The sequence below is a fragment of the Vulpes vulpes genome, chromosome 1 (assembly GCF_048418805.1).
Source record: "Vulpes vulpes isolate BD-2025 chromosome 1, VulVul3, whole genome shotgun sequence".
Classification (NCBI taxonomy): domain Eukaryota; kingdom Metazoa; phylum Chordata; class Mammalia; order Carnivora; family Canidae; genus Vulpes; species Vulpes vulpes.
The window spans coordinates 82406091-82419945 of NC_132780.1; the positions used below are offsets into that span (position 1 = coordinate 82406091).

At 40.5% G+C, this 13855-nt stretch overlaps 1 protein-coding gene across 5 annotated transcripts in view; it reads right to left on the reverse strand.

Annotated features, from left to right (window-relative positions):
- The window catches only part of SASH1 (SAM and SH3 domain containing 1), a 332874-nt gene that overhangs the window by 183282 nt on the left and 135737 nt on the right, over positions 1-13855 (reverse strand). The window lies entirely within an intron of this gene.

The window sequence follows — 13855 nt, forward strand, 5'->3', positions numbered from 1 at the left end:
CAAATAAATTTCTAAGTTCTTTTGGTTGGAAGAAAAAAATTTGGATTCTACCCTAACATTCCCCCTACACTGCCACAAAGAATATATGTCCATATTTTTAAAAATAGAAACCCATTTAGAACAACATACACACAGCATTAGAAAATCAGAAGCCAACGAACCAATTAATTAACTGCTAATAGTCTAAGGAGCAGAGACTTATATTTAAAGAAAAAAGACAGGGGCACCTGGGTGGCTCAGTGGTTGAGTGTCTGCTTTGGGCTCAGGTCATGATCCCAGGGTCCTGGGTTCAAGTTCCACAAAAGGCTCCCCGCGGGGAGCCTGCTTCTCCCTCTGCCCATATATGTTTCTGCCTCTTTCTCTGTATCTCTCATGAATAAATAAATAAAATATTTTTTAAAATAAAGAAAAAAGACAGGTGATCACTCTTAGTTTTAAAATATATTTCAGAGACTAAAATATATTCATAGTTGTACAACAGTGACCATTAGTCACAACCAAGGCATTGCTGCGACATCAGCATGCTCTCCTCTGCACTAATAAAGCTTGTTTTGATTTGGATCTTCTTGGAACAACAAAAGGTAGTGTGTGTGTCACTACCCAGATCCCCATGCATTTTGCTAAGTCATTTTTCTACCAAAACAACACTCAGAGCCTCATCAATCCTCGCTGCCAACTATATTGCATAATTCAGTACTTATCTTGACCTAACTAGCAAATTCAGGACTCCAACCAATCTTGCTTTGGCTTGTTCACTTGGTCTTTGGCTGATTCTCTGGAACCATTTGTAACATAGTGCCTCTGAGCAATACCTGCCCTGTACTTTCCCCATTATATGTAAGGACTTGAAACAGAACATCCTCATACTTGCCTGTAAGTAAGTCCACAGGTATACAAACAATAAGTTTATGTGTCTTTTCAAAAATCTTATTTTTTTTTTAAAGTCATACCTACTGTTACAAAAACAAACTGTTTTGCAGCTTGAAAAACTTTTTGGCCGACAACGGGACAGTTTTGCCTTTCCCAGTGCTGGGGAAGAGGGCTTTCCTGTTTTCCACAATAGAACAAACTGGAAGTCCTGAGAAATAAAGTGGTGCTGTCCAGAATCTGTAGCACCCTAGTGGCAATAGGACACCAGACCCTTGTGCTTCTCTCTGCCTCCTTGGAAGGGGTGAGCCCACAAAGGTATGCCATCCTGACCTAACACACTCTGACACCCAAGACCCCAAAAGAGACCAGGTAGTCTGGGTGGAAAATGGGAAAACATAAACTGCTGATCCCTTTCTTCCTTTGCCTCCAAATTCTGCTCAGAGAATAGTAGAACCGCCATTCATCTGGATCCGGTCTACTTCAGGTGGCAATTTGCAAACATTTCCAAAAACACAACTTCAATGTTTCACACATCTAATAGATAGACTTAGCAGTCTAAAACTTGTAAAATTTCAGTTAGGCAAAATCAACTAGCAGTTGTTGCATTATGAGTATTGAAATATGGACAATGAAACATCAGCATGTTTGAAAAGGAAAGGAGGGGGACGCCTGGGTGGCTCAGGGATTGGGCGCCTGCCTCCTGCCCAGGGCATAATCCTGGAGTCCCAGGATCGAGTCCCACATTGGGCTCCCTGCATGGAGCCTGCTTCTCTCTGCCTGTGTCTCTGCCTCTTTCTCTCTCTCTCTCTGTGTCTCTCATGAATAAATAAATGAAATCTTTTTAAAAAAGAAAAGAAAAGGAGGAACCCAACTTTATTCACGTGGCTGAAGAACAGAGGCGGCCAATAAGACTGAGTTTCTAGTGGCTATCAGAGCTTTAAACCAGTCAATGTATGTAAAGACACACGATGAAGTGCAAGGAATTATACCAATGAAAATATTATCATCTGGGATCCCTGGGTGGCGCAGCGGTTTGGCACCTGCTTCTGGCCCAGGGCGCGATCCTGGAGACCCGGGATCGAATCCCACGTCAGGCTCCCGGTGCATGGAGCCTGCTTCTCCCTCTGCCTGTGTCTCTGCCTCTCTGCCTCTCTCTGTATGACTATCATAAATTTAAAAAAAAAAAAGAAAAGAAAATATTATCATCTAATCTCCACAGCAGCACCTCTTAGAATAAGTGATATGATCAGCTAAAAATCTCTTAATGTTTTAAGGAGTGAATTAGTTCTATTTGCCTCCCCTCTCAGCGTATGGAAGTTCATCCACCACAGAAGGCATCCTGCCTTCTGAAGACACAAGGTCTGGAATGCACAGCTCTTCGGTGACATGACAAGCTTAGAAGTCCTTTGATACAGAATGTGGGGGTTACGGACATTCTGTTCTGTTGAAACAGCACATAGTTCTTTGCTAATGTTCAAGTTACATCACATGGATTTTACTATATCTTTCATGTACCATTTATGAATCATTTGATACCTATTTGTTTTAAAGCTCATCATATAGTCTCAATTTCATAATAGCCTAATCAAGGCAAATCACCACATGCATCAGTGTTATGAGGGGCTTTCATTAAGTTACCACCTGGACCCCACATGTTACAGAAGTTGGAGCAATATGCTGCAGAAGGCAGTAATGACTCTTCCCCAGTAGACTATGTCCTAACGCTACACTTTGGTGGAAAGTTTTCAATTAAACTGTAATTCATGAAAAAATATGCCTTGAAAATTAAATGTTTTCTTTCCAGTAGAAAATGTTCATTTTCTATAAATGCTTTTATAGATTTTTCCAAAGATTTTAAATTCCTTCCGGTTTTCTTTGGATGGATAAATTAATGTCCCCTAAAATAAAAATGCATGTAAATGGCAAATTTATTCATTACAAGCTTACAACTCTTCCTCCAACCACAGTGAATCCCATTTTCTACTATATTCACACTGAAATGTGTCCAGTAGGGACACTCCCATGTGATACTTTTAGAAATTCTTGATTGGAGACTGAAGACTCCTAATTAAGATGCAAAGACCCAGAATAAATGACTGGCAACCCTGACAGAAACAGCGGTTAATTCAATAAAACCCTGGGAAAAAGCTTTACAAAAAAGCTCAAGATAATGAAAATAGATTTAGTACATTCATATGAGTCCAACACTCAAAAAATAAAATCATTTAGTGGATGCTTTCGATATTTTACATGTTTCTACCAAGTCAACGACTAAAAAAAAACTCCTTTTATTGCAGTTTGAACATCATTTAAACAGAAAATATGTTTTCATTACAAATCTCTTCTTGCCTCCAGAAAAACCAGCCTTGTTACAAATTTTTTTTTTAAGATTTTATTTATTTTTTCATGAGAGACACAGGCAGAGGGAGAAGCAGGCTCCATGCAGGGAGCCTGTTGTCGGACTCATCCCTGGCCTCCAGGATCATGCCCTGAGCCAAAGGCAGAAGCTCAACTGCTGAACTACCCAGGCGCCCCACTAGTCACAAATTTTATACATTCTCTCGAGTATAGAGAATATTTTAACAAATATCTCCTAACATGTTACCTGAAGGTTAACACTTTGAACCATTTTTTTTTAATTAAAATATTTATTTATTTGAGAGAGAGAGAGCACGAGCTTGGGAGGTGAGAGATGAGGGAGGAGGAGAGGGAGGAGAGGCAGTCTCCCTGATGAACGGGGAGCCCTATGCAGGGCTCAATCACAGGACCCTGAGATCATGACCTGAGCCCAGGCAGATATATTATTAACCGACTGAGCCACCCAGGTACCCTTTCATGAATTTATTTTTAAGTCATGTATTTTAAAAAAAGCATCTGACATAAATTAAATCAAGTTAATATCAATTGAGCATGTGGAATCAGATCATCCCTCCATCTACAGATGAAAAGTGAAAGGAAATTAATTCACATTCTAACTAAAGGAGATCCAGTTATTAATATTTAATAAAAATGAACATTTATGATCTGCTTATGATAACATTTATGATACGCCATGCAGTTTTAGTGGTTCAACTCACCTTCACTATACTTGATGATGCCTATGGCTATCGTGCTCATTTTACAGATAAGGAAACTGAGGCACAGAATGGTTAAGGAAGTTGCCAGATCACACATCCACTAAATATGTGAAGCCAGGATTTGAACTCAAACAGTCTAAACTATTCCCTTTGTTCTTAACTACTTTACAAAACAATCTTTCAGTTTTCTAAGATCTTTAATTTTTTTGTTTTTTTCTAAATGTTCAGAATTACTGTTACTCTTCTCTGCTTAAAAATAAAAAAAAAATTGTTGCTTTTTATTAAGACTTCATTTTTTTAGACTAGTTTCGGATTCATAAAACTGCGGGAAAGGTTCAGGGATTTCCGTGTATCTCCCACCTCCACACATGCAGAGCCTTCCCATTAGCAACATCTCCCACAGTACTTTTGTGATTTATAAGAAGATATTATGTACTTGGTCTTCCTTCCAATCCTGGCACGGGCTCCTAAAACTCTTAGAATTTCTGGAGTATAGGACTATCTTCCTTAGTTCACTGGAGTCCCTTTAGAGCACAACTGAGTTTATGCTAATGAAGTGCCTTGGGGTGGGGCTGCTAGAGAGCCTCAAGATCTGGCTGGTTACCTGAAAGACCAGAAGATCAGAGGGTAGGAACGTTTAGCATCAACCCACCTACCCTCCACTTCCAGGTAGGGGAAAGGCACTGGAGATTGAATTCAATCCATAGCCAATGGCCAATGATTTAATCAATCACACCTATGTAATAAAGCTTCCATAAAAACCCAAAAGGACAAGGTTCAGAGCACTTCTAGATTGTGTTCCATAACACAAGGTGTTATGGGGAGTGGCACTTCAGAGAACATGGGAGCTCCCACATACCTTGCCCTGTGCATCTCTTTCATTCGGCTACTCCTGAGTTATATCCTTTATTATAAACAGGTGATCTATTAGATAAACTAGTTAATCTAGGAAGTAAATTGGTTTCCTGAATTCTGTGAGCTGCTCTAGCACATTAATCAAACAAGAGGAGGAAGTCATGGAACCTCCGGTTTGTAGCAGTGTGTAAGCAGCACAGGTAGCAACCTGTGACTGGCACTCAAGTAAAGATAGTCTTTAGGACTGGGCCTTTAACCTGTAGTAGATAGCTCCAGACTTGAGTCAAATTTGTGGTTAGTGTCCACTGAGAAGTGGACGATTGCTTGCTGTGGTGAAAAAACCCATCAGGTGGTGCCTGGGTGGCTCAGATGGTTGAGCATCCAACTCTTGATCTCAGCTCAGGTCTTGATCTCAGGATCTTAAGTTCAAACCCTCCATTGCTGTTGTTAAAAAACAACAACATCAACAAAATCCCGTTAGATCCACTCTAGTAGTACATTTATTACAACTGATGAACCTAAGCTGAGACTTCGTTATCACTCAAAATCCAAAGTTTACGTTATGGTTTATTCTTGGTGTTGTACGTTCTATGTATGGGTTTGCACTAATTTATAATGACATGCAGCCACCACTATAAAAATCCTCTGTGCTCCAATTGTTCATCCCTCTGTCCCCCTTAACACCTTCCAACCATTAATCTTTACACTGTCTCCATTGTTTTGCCTTTTCCAAAATGTCACAGAGTCAGAAACATTTTCTCATCAGCTTCTTTCATTTAGTAATATGCAGTTAAGGTTCCTCCATGTCTTTTGATAGCTTGATAGCTCATTTCTTTTTAGTGCTGAAAAATATTCCATTGTCTGGATGGATCACAGATTATTTACCCAATTACTTACTAAAGGACCTCTTGGTTGCTTCCAAGTTTTAGAAATTATGAATAAGCTGCTATAAACATCCATGAGTGTTTTTGTGTGAACATAACTTTTGAACTTCTTTGGGTAAATACCAAGGAGCACAACTGCTGGATCAAATGTTAATATGTTCAGTTTTACAAGAAATCACCCAACTGTCCTCCAAAGTGTCTGCATCATTCCCATTAGCAATGAATGAGAGATTCAGTTACTCCACATCCTCTTAAGCACTTGTTGTTGTCAGTTTTCCACATTTTGGCCATTATTATAGGTGTGTAGCAATATCCCATTGTTTTCGTTAAAAAAATTTTTTTTAACTCTGGGTATTTCCAAACAAACACATCTGTAGAATTGCCAATGGTTTACTTTGTAAGTGAAGTATTTTAAATCCTCTAAAAATGAGTATAAGCCTATAGCAAAGATACTTATTCTTAAACTAGAATATTCCTTTCTTCTACAAAAACTTTAATATTGAAACACTGTATTTTTAAAAGCACCTCAAAAAGCTTAGAAACATTTTTTTAGCTCTAATAAAAAATTTGGTGGTTGATAACAAGTCTTAAGCAAAAGTATTAAAGCCCAGGGGTGCCTGGCGGGCTCAGCTGGAAGAGCATGCAACTCTTAATCTTAGGGTTGTGAGTTCAATCCCCACATTGGGTGTAGAGATTTCTTAAATATATAAACTTTAAAAAAAAGTTTTTTTATCCCACAAAATTAACTGGGATAATTTTTTAAAGTAACTAGAGCTCAGCATATACATTCTAAGATTTTTTTCATTCTGCTCTTCAATGGCACTTTTTTTTCCCATGGGACTTTTCATTAAAATTGCAATTATATGCATTTTTTCTTTCACTTAAAATTCCACTATTCCTGAATACCAAGAGGAAAATGAAGCTATAACCAAGCACAGGGTCACGGGTAGACACACTAGACCCTCCTCACCCTACATCCTGTTAAACCAAACTAAGGAACAATGGATGAAGCACCAAAATTAACTGAATCAAACCCCGCATGGAGCCTACTTCTCCCTTTGCCTATGTCTCTGCTTCTCTCTCTCTGTGTTTCTCTCATGAATGAATAAATAAAACCTTTAAAAAAAATACAAAAAAACAAAATTGAATCAAATCTGCATCACAGACACCAAGGAGAGCCACAGTGTCCCTCTATGATGGAGGGCACAAGAGTTGAACAAGCATTCATTATAGATATGAATGTATTCATGTTTTTACCAATCATCTTAGAAAGGTGAAAGACAGGCATGCCTGGGTGGCTCAGTCGGTTAAACATATGCCTTTGGCTCAGGTCAAGATCCCAGATTCCTGGGATGGAGCCCCATGTAGAGCTCTCTGCTCAGCAGAAGCCTGCTTCTCCCTCTCCTCCTACCACTCCCCCTGCTTGTGTGCACATGCACTCTTTCTCTCTGTCAAATAAATAAATAAAATCTTAAAAGAAAAAAAAAAGGTAAAAGACAGCAAGAGAGCCCTTCAGAAAAGAAAGAATACTGATTAGAGAGGAAAAACTATCCCATTATCAAGCTTTTGTCTTCTGAATGTCAGAGATATACCATGAAGCCTAGGTACCCAGTGTCTGTGCTAGAGTGTCTCTATCTCCTGACTTGACTTGCAAGAAAAAATATAAGCTAAGTTATCTCAATGAAGCATCTCATCTCATGAAGAATTAATGCTATCCAGTGAATTGTTCCATATTATGGAACAAAAGATGGGACACCAGACAGCTGGCCAGGAGCACAGCTAATGCTACCATTTTCGAGTCTCATTACCAAAAGCAAATGAATAAATAAGTGAGCAAAGTATCTGAACAATGCTGAATCCAAATGGTCACAAAAATACATTTTACCTCAAAATTAGTCCAAAGGTTTGGTTAATCCTTACAGTGCCAATCTTAGTCCATACTCACTGGTATTAAATGGCATAGTCAACTCTTACAGCCTTAGCCTCTATCCACTTAAACTCATTACTCCGAGATCAATTTTATTTCTACTGTATGATAAGAACGTGTATAAACTATGAGTAAGGGACATCTGGGTGGCTCAGCAGTTGGGCGCCTGCCTTCAGCTCGGGTCGTCATCCCAGAATCCAGGATCAGGTCCCGCATTCGGCTCCCTGCGAGGAGCCTGCTTCTCCCTCTGCCTGTGTCTCTGCCTCTCTCTCTGTCTGTGTCTCTCATGAATAAATAAATAAATCTTTAAAAAAAAAAAAAAACCATGAGCATCATATATCACTGTGAGATTATTATGGTTTAGTCTGAAGCAAAAAGCACTCTTAAAAATAATACATTAGACAAACTACTAGTTACAGGTTTTCTTAAGCCTTTTGTAAAACTGAGCTTACAGATTTGCTTCTGAATCAATATGCACAACTGGATATTTCCTTCTACTTTGCTGTTCTCTGGAACTGGCTTTGAGAAGATGGAATTAAAGATCGTTTAGCTATAACACCATGTGCATATTGCTACAAAGAATAATTCTCCTCTTTAAGGAATTTAACCCTATAGATTTTTTTTTAATTTTTTTAAAATTTTTATTTATTTATGATAGTCACAGAGAGAGAGAGAGAGGCAGAGACACAGGCAGAGGGAGAAGCAGGCTCCATGCACCGGGAGCCCGATGTGGGATTCGATCCCGGGTCTCCAGGATCGCGCCCTGGGCCAAAGGCAAGCGCCAAACCACTGCGCCACCCAGGGATCCCTAACCCTATAGATTTAATACAATAGAAAAACACAGGTAGATAGACAATATGTATGTATCTATGTGCCTAGATTTTTTTTTCTTTAGAACAAAAAGAATCCTAAGACTACAACACCTCTAAATATCTCTTGACCTAACACAGCCTACTTGGGAGCTTACGAGAATCACCAAAAGACAAGTACCATGGAGCAATCCTTGATTACTTAGAGATACGGAGCAAAATATGGGGACTAACGGAAGCCAGACACATAACTTGATCTGTCTCTAAACATTAAGCCCAGGTTCTCACCATCGCCAACTCATCACCCACCAAAGTTACTTTTGTATGACACGGAAGGGAGGAAGGGATCGTGTCAGATGTCAATTTCAAATTCTGCAACAGCTTCTCACTGGTGTCCACTGAATGACTGCGCCCGCCTCAGTGCTCCGGGCTATCTCAGCTTTATTCCCCTTGGCTCTGCCCAGCAAACCCTCCTTCTCTTTCTTCCTTCCTTCCCCCTCACTGGAGAACACCTCAGGGAAGGCCTAACTCACAGCCTCGGTCCAAACTGAATGGCATTTCTGGGAAGCAGCCTCCGGCTGCACCACGGCCACCCCGGCCCCCACTCTGTCCCCCTGATTGCCTGTACACGCCGCCCTGCCCACAGCACTGTGGGGACCTAGTGCTTCTTTACAGGAGGGACGTGGGGGCTACTGCAGTTTCTCCTACAAAACTACATCTTTCTGGAAGCCAGGAGCAAGTGTCGCTAGTATTTAGCCCAAGAGCTTAAGCAAAAAAAGTTGGCAGCCAATAAATGTCTCCATAGATATGTGAAAGAATAAACTACTCAACTACAACTAGGAGTTAATTTCTGGGAAACAACACAGGATGCAAACGTCAGCTCCTGTTTACTCTGTGTGATTTGAAGACACCCATGGGCACGTCTCCACTGTAAAATGGGGACAGTAATGTTCATTGGCCACAAGAGAATCTAGGAAGGTAAGTATGGGAAGGGCCCAGGCCAGTATTGGGACTCCGTGCTTGGACACGTTCCCTCCTCCTCTCCCTTCTCTTCCTCTTCCTGCCCCCACCCCCACTCCCACCCACTGCGTTCCACGGCCAGGGTTGGAGTAAACAGTTAAAAACTAGAATGCGAGTAGTAAGCCAGGTCAAAGAGGGAAGGGCAACAGGTAGAGCATGGCCTGGCCGATGAAGGCTCTAAGTCAGGGGAAGAGGGGCATCAAAGGCCACTGTAGGGCAAGGGAGTCTTCCTATTGCAAACGACTTAGTGACTCCAGCCAGAAAGATGAGACTTAATTTTGTCTCTGGCAAACAACTGAAAATCAGGAGGCCAGAGTTCCGGTCCCTACTCAGTACCTTGAGCCTCTAATTCCTCCTCTAAATGAGGGGGTGGAGGGCTCGCTTCCAAGGTCCCCGATCCCGGTGTTCCAGCAGCCCGCGGCTTCACTTATAAAAATCACAAGGCTTTAAGCTGGTGTACAGGAACATAAAATTAAGATGAAGTCAGAATATTTGAAATTGGGACTGACTCTTAAATTCCAAGACCTAAAATTAATTAAGTCATTAGCTGGTCAGCGAAGCAGGAGACGCCACCCAAAGGATATGTAAATTAATGCTTTCAAAGGAGTTTGCATTTTAAAAGCCCCCTAGGGCTCTTACTACCACCTGCCCCGCCCCCTTTGCCTAAAACTACAAAGCAAAGGAGGAGTGTTGGGGTTGTTTGTTGTTGTTTTTTTAAGGAGTTTCTTCAGTAAATAGCAAAACTGGTAAACCTAACCATTTTTGGAATGAAGCCTACTACATATTTTTTTGTGGCTTCTATTGGAATAAGAATGAGGGAAGGTCCACAGTATCTTTATACAATGGATATTCTCTCAGCACTGCTAGGAAATGGGTGTAAATTGTAGGAACAGAGCAGGGAGGAAATATAAGGTTTGGGGGAGGTGCATCTTGCAGGATCTTGCAAACAATAGGCACTCACTAACTAACTCCCTTCTGCTCCCTTCCCAGTTAGCAAGTAGCTTTAAAGGATTGGCTCAGCTTTTAGAAACCCTCCAATTCTGAAGGAAAAATAAGAACCATCACATCTTACCCAAATAGATAATCAATCAGTGCTGAAAAAGTGACCTACCATATCTAATAACCTTAGCAGTTCCTACTTTGAAAAACAACTACCCTCCTCCCCCTCTCCCCAAAAAAGGAATGTTGTGTCTGCAACAAGGAATAAAGATAAAAGAGTGAAATCCCACAGGATCCTAAGTTGTTTTGCACTTCTCCACAGAAATGTAAGCATGTCCTCGTGAAAGGTGACATGCTTTGAAAACCCAGGCAGACCACATGTTGTATGGAGTTAGAGAACAGAACACATTTCACAAGAAAGCCACGGTCTGATAGCTCAGGGTTTACAAACATTTCACAATTTGCCATTACCATTTCCAGTGGAAGCACCAGGATTTTGGTTTGCATGATGAATCTGCTCAAGCGATAAATTCAAGCAAGAGTAGAATTTATTAATGTCTTCACAAACACACCCCATTACAGTGGGTACAGTCTCTACAGAACTGGATTTTGATGTGGTTCCTGCATTTAAGAAGTATAGACTATTTTCCTTTTCCATTCAATAAAACCATGTCCTCAGGATCCTGTGAATCCCAAGCACTGGAGATTAAAAAGTATAAAATACTGACCCTGCCCTCCAGGCACTCACAGTGGCTAGTGTTCCAGCAAGCTCCTTTTCTCCTAACTCTCTATTTACATACTCACTTACTAGCATGTATTCATTCTAGCACAGCCAGAACATTTTCATGCCATAAATTATACTATTATTTCTTCTCTAAATAAGCATTTTGTTAACAATTGTATAAAGCAACTGGTTGGTTCAGAACTGTGCAGGACTGAATTAATTTAAATGCAAAATGTGTCCTAATGAACTCAAACAACCATCCCGTATATATGGAAATCTATGCCTCTGGGGCAACACCCTTCAGAGGGTTAGAACCTACAAAATCCTGGGGGCGGATGCTCAGTGCCTCTCAAGGAGGAAAAGGGAGTTGTGTCATTCAGCTAAAAGAATGAAGAATGTTTAACTTAATAGGCTTGGAGGATCGAATTCTACACTTAGAGGAATCTTTTTTTTTTTAAGATTTATTTATTTATTCATTCATTCATTCATTCATGATAGACACAGAGAGAGGCAGAGACACAGGCAGAGGGAGAAGCAGGCTCCATGCCAGGAGCCGGACGCAAGACGCAGGACTCCATCCCAGGACTGGATCCCCGGGACTCCATCCTGGGACTCCAGGATCGCGCCCTGGGCCAAAGGCAGGCGCCAAACCACTGAGCCACCCAGGGATCCCCCACTTAGAGGAGTCTAAAAAGTAAAGCAGCCACTGTGCCTGAAATCTTGTATGTTTGGATTTATAATTCCCTTACTATCTCTACTCCCCTCGAGTTGAGTAGTTAAAAAGAACCTTCCATGTAGCATTTTCCTAAAATACCAGATGTAATTACATGTCTACTATGTTGATCTGGGATAGTTAACTGTGGAGTATCACGGCATCCCCTACTTGCTGGTATAGGTAAGAGGTCAGAGAACCGGGGTACAGTCTGTCATTGTCACCACGGTGTGTGTGCCATTGGGCAAGTCACTTCACCTGTGTAGGCTGATAGACTGCAAAATCTTATTTTAAAAAAATGAAAGAAATGCAATCTTTTATCTCAGAAAGAATAGAGAAAGTCAACTGTTAATTTTGTGTCTTGATATATTTCTAGAAAGACAGTTTCCTCTAAACATGGGGATGAGAGTTTTCTAAAAGCAGATTAAAGATCCTCCTAACCTGGTGACTTTTTACAGATGTACATAAAGCAGAGGTAAACCATATCTTCTTCTGAATTTTACAAAGGAACAATCGTGATGCCTATGTTTACCCCAGAGGAAAATATAAGATTGTCTAAAAGATGGGAAAACAGAAGTGAACATATTCTCTTTGGTATAATCATTTACATTCTTACCAGCCTCGCACTGAACTACTGGCTCTGTAAGAAGTACATATTTTCTTTTCTCCTACATCTGCCCTTTGAATAACAGGTTTGAGCTTCTCCAGCCCCACCCCATCTTTTAAATCAGCCAAAGAACACTGCTACAACTGACCAAACAGTGCTGGAATCTGCCAGGGAAGGGAAAGCAAATCTTCAGTAAGTGCCACCTGCCAACCACCACCCCCCTCCCAAGCAACCCTGAGCCCACACTCCCATTAAGTGAGCCCCTCCAGCTCTCCCCTCCACAGTCACACCCTAGTAAGGGATGCAATGTGATGTTATCAGACCAATTTTCTCAGTGACTAAAAATTTACAGAGCAGGATCTAAGCAAGAAATAACAAGATAAGCTTCCTGCTTGACTAACTTAAAAACCTATCACTATTAACTTTAAAACATTCATTGGGTTTTCTGAAATTTCACTTACAGGCCCATATCCACCAATAAAGTTCAGAAAATGCAAGAACTTGAGATTTTTAAAAATATACTTTTTCTAAATACTGGAGAGTGAAAAAAGCAGAAATCTTTGACCAATCATTCCTGGTTTTCTGTACAGGAATAATCATAAACACCAATGAACACCTAAAAACGAAGTAGGTGAGACTTTAGGATGTCTGGAAAGATGAAACCCAAGACTATCTGCAGGGGAAAACAGTAGAGAGCTATCATTTATTGAGCACCTACTATATGCCAGTATGCTGAGCACTAGCTATACATCTACATAACTAAATCTCAGAGAACCTAAGAAGCAAGGTAATGTAACCGAAGATCTCATTTCTTTGCCTCATTTTGCAGGTAATGAAACTGAAGATCAGTGAGGTTGGACACCTTGGCCAAGGTCAGTCAACTGGAGAGTGGGGATTTGAACCAGTCTCACTCACTCCAAAGCCCAAGTGCTTAATTCTTGTGCAAAAAAAAAAAAAAAAAAGGTACACTTCTCATCCCCAAAGAAGTGTTTCTTTTCAAAAAAAGAAAAAAAAGTGTTTCTTTTCAAAAACCACACCTTCCATTAGAAAGATAAAACATCCCAGAGTAAATATAGAGCCTTTTCCGACAACTGCCAATTCTAAATCTTTAAACTAAAATTGATTTTTTAAATAAAAATGTGGATTGACATGTCTGACTGTAATAACCCCCACCCATCTGATTCCCATCTACCTGCCTATCTACAGCTCCACCAAAGTGCATCTACTAATTCCCGGGGGGCTCTGAACCCCGCACAAGTTAAAGCTTCATCCTCAGTGCCTGAGAACTATTTTTCAGAAATTATGCCAAAGCCATGGGCGGTTTTAGTTACTGGGCACTTCAAACTACATGACAATACAGATTTAGCTAAACAAGTCCTATTGTTTTTAGTTCCAAACATAAAACAACAGCTATCCTGTAATTCTACAAGT